Here is a 12,286-nt window from a genome sequence, read left to right as displayed (position 1 = left end):
GTAATAGGTTCCTGTCGACCTCTAGTAGAGTTTTCAGTCCCAATGGCAACTTACTTACCAAATGTAACACAAACTAGTCCATTCCTCCCAAGTGGGTGTGGTTCTTGTTCTTCTGCACATTGTAACCCATGGAGACCAAGGACCTGCAAATGTGCATTGATATTATACCCTTGTTTAATTGAAGAAAACATAAACTAGACACTTAGAGGATTGAAACTGATTTCAGCTGAGGGACATCTTTGCTAGGTTTTTATGCATTTGCACAGGAAAACGTTGAGTGTTTCCATTCATTTCAAGCATCCCCATTCAGTGGAACTAAGATAATGGAAATGGATATGCAAAATTTTTTGTTGTAGGATCAGGTTTCTAAGGGGGCAGTTGGATTTGAACCAAGGACCACTTAAGCTGCAGTCAAACACTCTACCACTGAGATATACCCTTATGATAAGTATATTACATTAAACTTTATATATACATGTAAACACAACAGCTTTCACACCCCCACCAGCATAGCTTCTCCCACTGATATAGCTACCAACTCTGGGGGAGGTGGACTAACTACACAGAGGAGAGAGCTCTCTCCCATCAGCGTAGAGCATCTTCAGTAATTATAAATAAGTAGGAAATAACCTGCTGAATGGACAGTAACCAATGTATCTAATATTGCTGTGTCTGCATTCAATATGGAGTAACTGGAGAGTTAAAAAGTCAGTTTTGAATAACATGTATCTCAGTTAGGATGCAGTGTCACTGACTGCAGATTGTGACTGGTCCTAACAGGGAATTTGTTTTAACAATTTGACACATTGCCAATTCACTACTGTTATATTATACTCTAAGGGAAATGCCAATTAGATGTTTATTACTAATAAGGCCACTTTCTTTCTGTTTTTTAATGTTCTCTAGTGAATTGTTATGGTAGTTTCTATGTAACTCTGCTAAGCAGTACAAATAATTTCTTTGAGAAATTGTTTTTTCCTTGCCTTCCTATTGTCTCCTGAAATTAGTTTATTAATTTTTACTTGTGTTTTGGTTAAAGTTTAGCAGTGCCATGCACATTTTCAATGGTGTACTGTTTCTTCAGTAGCCAAGCCGTTAATACAATGACTTATAGTTTCAGAGACAGTTTCTGCTGCCCAGTGGTCAAAATAGTTAATTCCCCTCCCCCAAATGGATGTGCTAGCAGCGCTAATGTGGCTCCCGGCCCACTCTGCCTCCCTCCCCCCATGTCGCACCACTCCCAGAAGTGGCCGGCATGTCTCTGTGTCCCCTGGGGGGTGCATCTCCATGTACTGCCACCATCCCTAGCACCAACTCTGCAGCTGTCATTGGCCAGGAACTATGGTCAATGGGAGCTGTGTGGGCAGAGCCTGCAGGCAGTGGCACATGGAGACCCCCTGCCTCCCCCGCACCCAGGAGTCGCTGCCAGAGAAGGGTGTGTGCCGGTCGCTCTGGGAGCCACACCACCTGAGATAAGTGCCACCCCCCTGACCCGTTCCTGCACCCCAACCCCCTGCCCCAGCACAGAGCCCACACCCCACACCCAAACTTCCTCCAGAGCCCACACTCCTCACCCCCTCCCACACCCCAATCCCTGTCCCAGCACAGAGCCTGCAACCCGGATGCAAATTTCCTCCCATAAGCCACATCCCTCAACCCCTCCCACACACCAATCCTCTGCCCCAGCCCAGAACCTGCATCCCGCACCCAAACTTCCTCCCAGAGCCCACACTCCTCACCCCCTCCCCAACTCCCTGTCCCAGCCCGGAGCCTGCACCCACCACCCAAACTCCATCCCAGAGCCTGACCCCCGCCATCCCTCCTGCACCCCAACCCCCTGCCCCAATCAAGGTACCTCACTTTATGTTCCTTTACTTCCCATTACTTATAATATAGGAGGAGGATGAAGAAAAAAATGAAAAATGGGGAGAGATAGGAGAGAATGTTCTTTTTCTTAGATGGGTCCCCAGGGGGCCCCCCGAAAATGAAGCCACTCACGGGGCCCCACTAACTCTAAATCCTCCACTGTAGTGGGAATTTAGAAAGTCACACCTCGGTCAACAGTAGGACTGGGGTTTGAAAAAGAGATTCTTTTTTCCTCCCCTTCATGAGAAAGAAAGTAAGAGCTGGCAACTCAGGTGCAGAATACCACTTTTTCTACTAGCTGAGGAAATGGAAACCAGGCACAGATGACTGGTGTCTCCTGAAAGAGTGAGGGGGGGGCACAATTTCCAGGTTCAGCTCCACCCCTTACGATCAACAGCCCCTCCCAGGTGTGAACAATGCAGGGAGAGGAAGCGGCAAAGGCAGCCTCTCTCCACTTACCCCTCCAGCAGCTGCTGTGCAGGGAGGGAGCCTGGCAGCACCACATGATGTAGCAGGCCAGGGGTTGGCAACCTTTCAGAAGTGGTGTGCTGAGGCTTTATTTATTCACTCTAATTTAAGGTTTCGCATGTTGTCAAGGCTGCCTCCCCACTCTGAACTTTAGGGTACAGATGTGGGGGCCTGCATGAAAACTTCTAAGCTTAACTACCAGCTTAGATCTGGTCTGCTGCCACCACTCCCAATGTGCTAATTCCCTTCCCTGGGTAGCCTTGAGAGCCTCGTCACCAATTCCCTGGTGAATACAGATCCAACCCCCTTGGATCTAAAAACAAGGAAAAATCAATCAGGTTCTTAAAAAGAAGGCTTTTAATTAAAGAAAAAGGTAAAAATCATCTCTGTAAAATCAGGATGGGAAATAACTTTACAGGGTAATCAAACTTAAAGAACCCAGAGGACCCCCCTCTAGCCTTAGGTTCAAAGTTACAGCAAACAGAGGTAAACACCCTAGTAAAAAGTACATTTACAAGTTGAGAAAACAAAGATTAAAACTAACACGCCTTGCCTGGCTGTTTACTTACAAGTTGAAATATGAGAGACTTGTTTAGAAAGATTTGGAGAGCCTGGATTGATGTCTGGTCCCTCTTAGTCCCAAGAGCGAACAACAACCAAAAACAAAGAGCACAAACAAAAGCCTTCCCCCCACCAAGATTTGAAAGTATCTTGTCCCCTTATTGGTCCCTTGAGTCAGGTGTCAGCCAGGTTACCTGAGCTTCTTAACCCTTTACAGGTAAAAGGATTTTGGAGTCTCTGGCCAGGAGGGATTTTATAGTATTGTAAACAGGAGGGCTGTTACCCTTCCCTTTACAGTTATGACACGTGTCAGTGATACATTTTAACATTTTTAGAAGGTCTCTTTCTATAAGTCTATAATATCTAACTAAACTATTGTGGTATGTAAAGTAAATAAGGTTAAAATGTTTAAGAAGCTTCATTTAAAATTAAATTAAAATGCAGAGGCCCCCGGACCAGTGGCCAGGACCCGGGCAGTGTGAGTGCCACTGAAAATCAGCTAGCATGCCACCTTCGGCACGCATGCCATAGGATGCCTACCTCTGTAGCAGGCGATAGCTAACCCAGGTGGGGCACATGACCCCACACACCACCCTCTGCAAGTGTTGCCTCTGAAATTAGGAAAACTCATGAGTTCAAGGCACAGCTGCACACCAGAAGAAAGTCCAGCACGACATGCCCAGGGTGAAGGGGGTGCTAAAGCCTGGCGTCAAGCCAGAAAGCTTCAAATCATCAATCTAATGCACTCCCAACTGAGCTACTTCGACAACGACTGGACCAATCAGGAAGGCTTAATACACGAGCCACAGCACACGCTAGGAAGATTTAAATCTGGATGTCACAATGCAGAAGACAAGCAGTGGACTTGGCCCAGAGGGGCAGGCTGGGGTTTCCTGTATCCCATTCACTCAAGCCAGCACCTGCTCCCTGTTAAGCTGCCACTGGCGCCCCCAGGTTGGTCAGAAACAAGCAGCAGTTCTCACTGGAACAAGTCCACCCACGGCGCACGGGCAACTCCCAAGCCCAACTCCCAAGCCCACGGTCATGGCCCGAAGGGAACAAACTCGGACTCAGCTTTGCTTGTCTTCCTCTCACCCAGAACTGTCCTCCTTCTCCTTGACTACCAGTAGCCATCCATGGGAATCCAAGAGGTAGGCACAGGATTCTACCTCCCAGCAGCCAACTGCACCTCCCCAAGCACTGGCAGAATGAATGGTGGTGCTCTACTATCCCCACTTAGTCGCACTGAGGTGCTTTGCTTCTGCCCTGCCTTCCTCAGCTTGACTTTCCTCTTTTGCCCCATTCCTGCCTCACTTCCTCCTTTGGCACGTTGTGCAAAGGAGGCCAGCAGGAAGAGCCGGCCTCCCTAGGCCAACCTCGAAGGGCAGAGGAGGCCAAGCCACAAGCTTCTACGAGATGACTGACCTAGATCATCTAGCTTTCCCCTGCTGATGCCAAGGCACTTTCTCAGCTCATTCCACCACCCTTTGTCCTGCAGAGGTTGGGGTTATCCCAGGCACAGACCAGTGGCAGAAGGAGGAGCATCTCACTGGACAATTAGGGGAGCTGGGGAAAGTAAGCCATCAGGTTTCTGCCGAGTTTCAAACCCGGGGCCTTTTGTGTGTTAGGCAAACGTGATAACCACTACACTACAGAAACTCTCTCACAGTGCTCTGCCCCTTGCTTCAAATTCCATGCACATGGCTGGCGCTCGCCCTGGCACACATTGATGGGTGAACCTGGAAAAAGTGGTGGCAGCCCTTCGATGGGGCAGCTGGAAGAGCAAAGGACTGGAGCCGGCGCTCAGGAAGTCATCCTTACGTCACCCTTGTGACTCCAGCTTGAAGGAGAGCTTCTTTTTCTTCCCCTTGCTGAGAAAGAGCAAGAGAAGAAAGCAAGCTCAGGTGGGCCAACTGGGTGCACAAGCCCAAGCTGTCTTTTCCTGCAGCAGAGCCCAAAATGAGGGACTCGCATCGGGTAAATAAAATGCTTGCAGAAAACAGCCCACCCTTGCAGAAAGAGGGATGAAAAAGCATGCTTAAGCCTGCGATTGAACCAGGGACCTCTAGATCTTCAGTCTAACACTCTCCCCACTGAGATACTTCAGCACCTGCTAGACATGTTTTTGAGCTGCTGCTTCTCTCTCTGGGATGCTTTTCTCAGCCATGGCACATAAAAAGGATGTCATTGCTAGCAGCCCATACAGGCAAGATGAATTTTTGCCTGTCTTGCTCAGCTTGACTTGCTTCCTCACCCCATTCCTGCCTTAGTTCCTGGGTTACGTGGTGGCTGAAGGCAACTGGGGCCCAGCAGCACGGGGAGGAAGTTGGGCAGCTAGACCCCGGCAGCAAGAGTCCTGCTGCCACTTGTCGCCCCACCTTCACCTACTGCAGCTCAAATTCTCCAAGACTTCCCCCTCCTACCCAGCTTCCTCTCCTACATTCCCCGTCTGGATCCTCAATGCCCCTCACACACTTTTTAAGAGCAGAAGAATGGCCATACTGGGTCATACCAAAGGGGCTAGGGGTGGTAGGCCTGCAGCCCAGGACTCCAGGTGGTAGGGGCCAGTACTCATGATGCAGAGTACTCTGAACTCTGGGGGCCATGTCTCTGGTGCTCTGGGCACTGGGGGCTGGTGCTCTGGGCACTAGGGACTGCGATGTCTCCCCGGCACTCAGGGTGTGAGGCCAGTGCCCTGGGCACTGGAGCCACTGGGGGCCGCACCACCCACCCACCTGGCACTCTGGGTGCTGGGGCCACTGGGGGCCATGCCACCTGCCTACCCAACATTTCCTCCAATTTGTGAGAGTGGATCTCAAATTGCTCATACTTGCATCCTTTTCTTTTTAATCATTAAACGCAACTATCAAATTTTAGATGTTGCAGTTTCCTGTATAATTATCTTATACTGATTTTTTTTAAATCCCTTCAGGTTTTGAGGTGTTCCCTGGGTTTTTTAATTGCAGCCCTTTGCTTCTGGAGGGAGTCCATACTGATTAGGCTTCAGCTGGAGTATTATGTCCAGTCCTGGACGCCACATTTCAGGAAAGACGTGGACAAACTGGAGAAAGTGCAGAGAAGAGCAACAAAAATGATTAAAGGTCTAGAAAATGTGAGCTATGAGGGAAGTTTGAAAAAAATTGGGTGTGTTTAGTCTGGAGAAGAGATGACTGAGAGGGGACATGATCACAGTTTTCATCTGTAACTTTCACTGTATGCATCTGAAGAAGTGAGGTTTTTACCCACGAAAGCTTATGCCCAAATAAATCTGTTAGTCTTTAAGGTGCCACCAGACTCCTTGTTGTTTTTGTAGATACAGACTAACACGGCTACCCCCTGATACTTGACACCATGCAAGGCACTAAATTTAGCCGTATGGAGTGGAAATCCATCAACCTCAACAAAAAACTTGCACAGATACAGACAGACATCATCTTCCTCTCCAAATGCAAACAGACGGACATCATACCAAATGGACTGAAGGTAAAAAATCCATTGCAATCAACATACTACACTGACTATGGTGAGAGACTGTGCCACACACTCTCAAAGAAACTGAGGAACCACCTGATCAGCATCCTGTACAGCAGACAGGAGAAGATCAAGAATGAGCTCTCAGAACTGGAGACTCTCATACAATACCAACCTTCCACACAAACTTCCACTTGGCTGGACTTTACAAAAATGAGACAAGCCATTTACAATGCACACTTCACTTCTCTACAGAGGAAAAAGGACAGTAAGCTATCTAAACTCCTACCTGCCACAGGGGGCTACAACAGTAGTACCCTCAACTCATCTAACAACATTGTCAATCTTTCCAACCACACACTTAGCCCAGCAGAAGAGTCTGTCCTATCTCGGGGACTCTCTTTCTGTCCCACCATCCCCACGAACATGATACAGTTCTGCGGTGATCTGGAAGCCTACTTTCGTCATCTCCGACTCAAGGAATATTTTCAACGCACCACCGAACAGTGCACTGACCCACAGGAACCCTCCTACCAACATTACAAGAAGAAGAACTCTGCGTTGACTCCTCCTGACGGTCGAAATGACAGACTGGACCTCCACATAGAGTGCTTCCGCAGACGTGCACAGGCTGAAATTGTGGACAAACAACATCACTTGTCCCATAACCTCAGCTGTACAGAATGCAATGCCATCCACAGCCTCAGAAACAACTCTGACATTATCATCAAAGGGGCTGACAAAGGAGGTGCTGTAGTCATAATGAACAGGTCGGATTATGAACAGGAGGCTGCCAGGCAACTCTCCAAGACCACATTCTACAGGCCACTATCCTCTGATCCCACTGAGGAATACCAAAAGAAACTACACCATCTGCTCAAGAAATTCCCAGCTACAGTACGGGAACAAATCTACATGGACACACCCCCAGAACCCCGACCAGGGGTATTCTATCTGCTACCCAAGATCCATAAACCCGGAAACCCTGGACGCCCCATCATCTCAGGCATTGGCACTCTTACAGCAGGATTATCTGGCTATTTGGACTCTCTCCTCAGACCCTACGCTACCAGCACTCCCAGCTATCTTCGAGACACCACCGACTTCCTGAGGAAACTACAATGCATTGGTGTTCTTCCTGAAAACACCATCCTGGCCACCATGGATGTAGAAGCACTTTACACCAATATTCCACATGAGGATGGACTACAAGCTGTCAGGAACAGTATCCCTGAGGCCACAGCACGCCTGGTGGCTGAGCTTTGTGACTTTGTCCTCACCCACAACCACTTCAGATTTGGGGACAACTTATACCTTCAAGTCAGTGGCACTGCTATGGGTACCCGCATGGCCCCACAGTATGCCAACATTTTTATGGCTGACTTAGAACAATGCTTCCTCAGCTCTCGTCCCCTAGTGCCCCTCCTCTACTTGCGCTACATTGATGACATCTTCATCATATGGACCCACGGAAAGGAGGCCCTTGAAGAATTCCACCTGGACTTCAACAATTTCCACCCCACCATCAACCTCAGCCTGGACCAGTCCACACAAGAGATCCACTTCCTGGACACTACAGTGCAAATAAGTGATGGTCACATAAACACCACCCTATACCGGAAACCTCCTGACCGCTATACGTACCTACATGCCTCCAGCTTCCATCCAAGACACATCACACGATCCATTGTCTACAGCCAAGCCCTAAGATACAACCGAATTTGCTCCAACCCCTCAGACAGAGACAAACACCTACAAGATATTTATCAAGCATTCATAAAACTACAATACCCACCTGAGGAAGTGAGGAAACAGATTGACAGAGCAAGACGGGTACCTAGAAATCACCTACTACAGGACAGGCCCAACAAGGACAATAACAGAACACCACTGGCCATCACATACAGCCCCCAGCTAAAACCTCTCCAGTGCATTATCCACGATCTACAACCTATCCTGGAAAATGATCCCTCACTCTCACAGACCTTGGGAGGCAGGCCAGTCCTCGCTTACAGACAACCCCCCAACCTGAAGCAAATACTCACCAGCAACTACACACCACACCACAGAAACACCAACCCAGGAACCAATCCCTGTAGCAAACCTCGTTGCCTACTCTGTCCCCATATCTACCCTGGCGACACCATCAGAGGACCCAACCACATCAGCTACACCATCAAGGGCTCATTCACCTGCACATCCACTAATGTTATATATGCCATCATGTGCCAGCAATGCCCCTCTGCCATGTACATTGGCCAAACCGGACAGTCCCTCCGCAAAAGAATAAATGGATGCAAATCGGACATCAGGAATGGTAACATACATAAGCCAGTAAGTGAACACTTCAATCTCCCTGGTCATTCCATTACAGATTTAAAAGTCACTATCATTGAACAAAAAAACTTCAGAAACAGACTTCAAAGAGAAACAGCAGAACTAAAATTCATTTGCAAATTTAACACCATTAATCTGGGCTTGAATAGGGACTGGGAGTGGCTGGCTCATTACAGAAGCAGCTTTTCCTCTCCTGGAATTGACACCTCCTCATCTATTATTGGGAGTGGACTACATCCACCCTGATTGAATTGGCCCTGTCAACACTGGTTCTCCACTTGCGAAGTAACTCCCTGCTCTCCATGTGTCAGTATATAATGCCTGCATCTGTAACTTTCACTCTATGCATCTGAAGAAGTGAGGTTTTTACCCACGAAAGCTTATGCCCAAATAAATCTGTTAGTCTCTAAGGGTATGTCTACACTACGAAATTAGGTTGAATTTATAGAAGCTGGCTTTATAGATATCGGTTTAATACAGTCGATTGTGTGTGTCCCCACATAAAATGCTCTAAGTGCATTAAGTCGGCGGACCGCGTCCACAGTACCGAGGCTAGCGTCGACTTCCGGAGCGTTGCACTGTGGGTAGCTATCCCACAGTTCCCGCAGTCTCCGCCGCCCATTGGAATTCTGGGTTGAGATCCCAATACCTGATGATGCAAAAACAGTGTCGCGGGGGGTTCTGGGTACATGTCGTCAGGCCCCTCCCCCCCCATCAGAGTAACGGCAGACAATCGATTCGCGCCTTTTTACCTGGGTTACCTGTGCAGACAACATACCACAGCAAGCATGGAGCCCGCTCAGCTCAGCTCACCGTCACCATATGTCATCTGGGTGCCGGCAGACATGGTACTGCATCGCTACACAGCAGCAGCTAATTGCCTTTTGGCAGTAGACGGTGCAGTATGACAGGTAACCGTCATCGGCTATCTGGGTGCTGGCAGACGTGGGGCTGCATTGCTACACAGCAGCAGCTCCTTGCCTTTTGGCAGTGGATGGTGTATTATGACTGGTATCCGTCGTTGTCGTACTCTTCAGTGAGTTCAATCAGAGGCACCCGGGAAAGGAAACTTTCCACTCTGGGCATCTGATTCTTGACGATGATGGCTATCAGTCGTAGTATATCATTTTCTGCCAAGCACTCAGAAGATGCCGATGGCTATCAGTCATGCTGCACCGTCTGCTGCCAGCTTAAGATGTAAAAAGTAGATGGACCAGATTTGTTCTGTATTCATTTGCTTCCCCCTCCCTCCGTGAAATCAATGGCCTGCTAAACCCAGAGTTTTGAGTTCAATATTTGGGGGGGGCCATTCTGTGTGACAGTTGTTTGTGTTTCTCCCTGATGCACAGCCACCTTTGTTGATTTTAATTCCCTGTACCTGTACGCCATGTCGTCAGTCGCCCCTCCCTCCCTCCGTCAGACACTAGTTTCGTGCCTTTTTTCAGACCAGACGCCATAGCACTGGGATCATGGAGCCCGCTCAGATCACCACGGCAATTATGAGCACTATGAACACCACGCGCATTGTCCTGGAGTATATGCAGAGCCAGGACATGCCAAAGCAAAACCAGGACCAGGCGAGGAGGCGATTGCAGCGCGGTGACGAGAGTGATGAGGAAATTGACATGGACATAGACCTCTCACAAAGTACAGGCCCCAGCAATGTGCAAATCATGGTGTTACTGGGGCAGGTTCATGCCGTGGAACACCGATTCTGGGCCCAGGAAACAAGCACAGACTGGTGGGACCACATCATGTTGCAGGTATGGGATGATTCCCAGTGGCTGCGAAACTTTCGCATGCGTAAGGGCACTTTCATGGAACTTTGTGACTTGCTTTTCCCTGCCCTGAAGCACCAGAATACCAGGATGAGAGCAGCCCTCGCAGTTGAGAAGCAAGTGGCAATAGCCCTGTGGAAGCTTGCAACACCAGATAGCTACCGGTCAGTCGGGAATCAATTTGGAGTGGGCAAATCTACTGTGGGGGTTGCTGTGATCCAAGTTGCCAGGGCAATCAAAGACCTGGTGATATCAAGGGTAGTGACTCTGGGAAATGTGCAGGTCATAGTGGATGGCTTTGCTGCAATGGGATTCCCTAACTGTGGTGGGGCGATAGATGGAACCCATATCCCTATCTTGTCACCGGAGCACCAAGCCACCGAGTACATAAACCGCAAGGGGTACTTTTCAATGCTGCTGCAAGCCCTGGTGGATCACAAGGGACGTTTCACCAACATCAACGTGGGATGGCCGGGAAAGGTACATGATGCTTGCGTCTTCAGGCACTCTGGTCTGTTTCGAAAGCTGGAGGAAGGGACCTTCTTCCCGGACCAGAAAATAACCGTTGGGGATGTTGAAATGCCTATCATTATCCTTGGGGACCCAGCCTACCCCTTAATGCCATGGCTCATGAAGCCGTACACAGGCAGCCTGGACAGTAGGCAGGACCTGTTCAACTATAGACTGAGCAAGTGCCGAATGGTGGTGGAATGTGCATTTGGACGTTTAAAAGTGTGCCGGCACAGCTTACTGACTCGGATAGACCTCAGCGAAACCAATATCCCCATTGTTATTGCTGCTTGCTGTGCGCTATACAATATCTGTGAGAGTAAGAGGGAGACATTTATGGTGGGGTGGGAGGTTGAGGCAAATCACCTGGCCACTGATTACACGCAGCCAGACACCAGGGCGGTTAGAAGAGTACAGCAGGGTGCGGTGTGCATCAGAGAAGCTTTGAAATCGAGTTTTGTGACTGGCCAGGCTACGGTGTGAAACTTCTGTTTGTTTCTCCTTGATGAACCCTCCGCCGCCCCCGCCCCCAGTTCACTCTACTTCCCTGTAAACCAACCACCCCACCCTCCCCTCCCCCCTTCGAGCACCGCTTGCAGAGACAATAAAGTCATTGTTACTTCACATTCATGCATTCTTTATTAATTCATCACACAACTAGGGGGATAATTGCCAAGGTAGCCTGGGATGGGTTGGGGAGAAGGGAAGGAAAAGGACACACTGCAGTTTAAAACTTTAACTCTTATTGAAGGCCAGCCTTCTGATGCTAGGGCAATCATCTGGGGTGGAGTGACTGGGTGGCCGGAGGCCCCCCCACCGTGTTCTTGGGCGTCTGGGTGAGGAGGCAATGGGACTTGGGGAGGAGGGCTGTTGGTTACACAGGGGCTGTAGCGGCGGTCTCTGCTCCTGCTGCCTTTCCTGCAGCTCAACCATACGCTGGAGCATATCAGTTTGATGCTCCAGCAGCCGGAGCATTGACTCTTGCCTTCTGTCTGCAAGCTGACGCCACCTATCATCTTCAGCCCGCCGCTTGCTCTGTTCAGCCCGCGATTCAGCCCGCTCCCTCTCCTCTCATTCATATTGTGCTTTTTTGCACTCTGACATTGACAGCCTCCATGCATTCTGCTGTGCTCTTTCAGCGTGGGAGGACAGCTGGAGCTCCGTGAACATATCATCCCGAGTCCGCCGTTTTCTCCTTCTAATCTTCACTAGCCTCTGCGAAGGAGAAACATTTGCAGCTGGTGGAGTAGAAGGGAGAGGTGGCTAAAAAAGACACATTTTAGAGAACAATGGGT

General features: G+C 49.2%; 2 non-coding genes across 2 annotated transcripts; both read right to left on the bottom strand.

Annotated features, from left to right (window-relative positions):
* Positions 1-4,481: 4,481 nt before the first annotated feature.
* On the bottom strand, positions 4,482-4,554 carry TRNAV-AAC (transfer RNA valine (anticodon AAC)). The gene has a single exon. It is a non-coding gene; the product is annotated as a tRNA-Val (tRNA).
* Positions 4,555-4,930: 376 nt separating this feature from the next.
* Positions 4,931-5,003, bottom strand: TRNAF-GAA (transfer RNA phenylalanine (anticodon GAA)). The gene has a single exon. It is a non-coding gene; the product is annotated as a tRNA-Phe (tRNA).
* Positions 5,004-12,286: the final 7,283 nt, after the last annotated feature.

The sequence above is a fragment of the Emys orbicularis genome, chromosome 15 (genome assembly GCF_028017835.1).
Source record: "Emys orbicularis isolate rEmyOrb1 chromosome 15, rEmyOrb1.hap1, whole genome shotgun sequence".
NCBI lineage: Eukaryota > Metazoa > Chordata > Testudines > Emydidae > Emys > Emys orbicularis.
The sequence above is the reverse complement of the archived record's forward strand: the minus strand, read 5'-3'. Positions and strand labels throughout refer to the sequence as shown.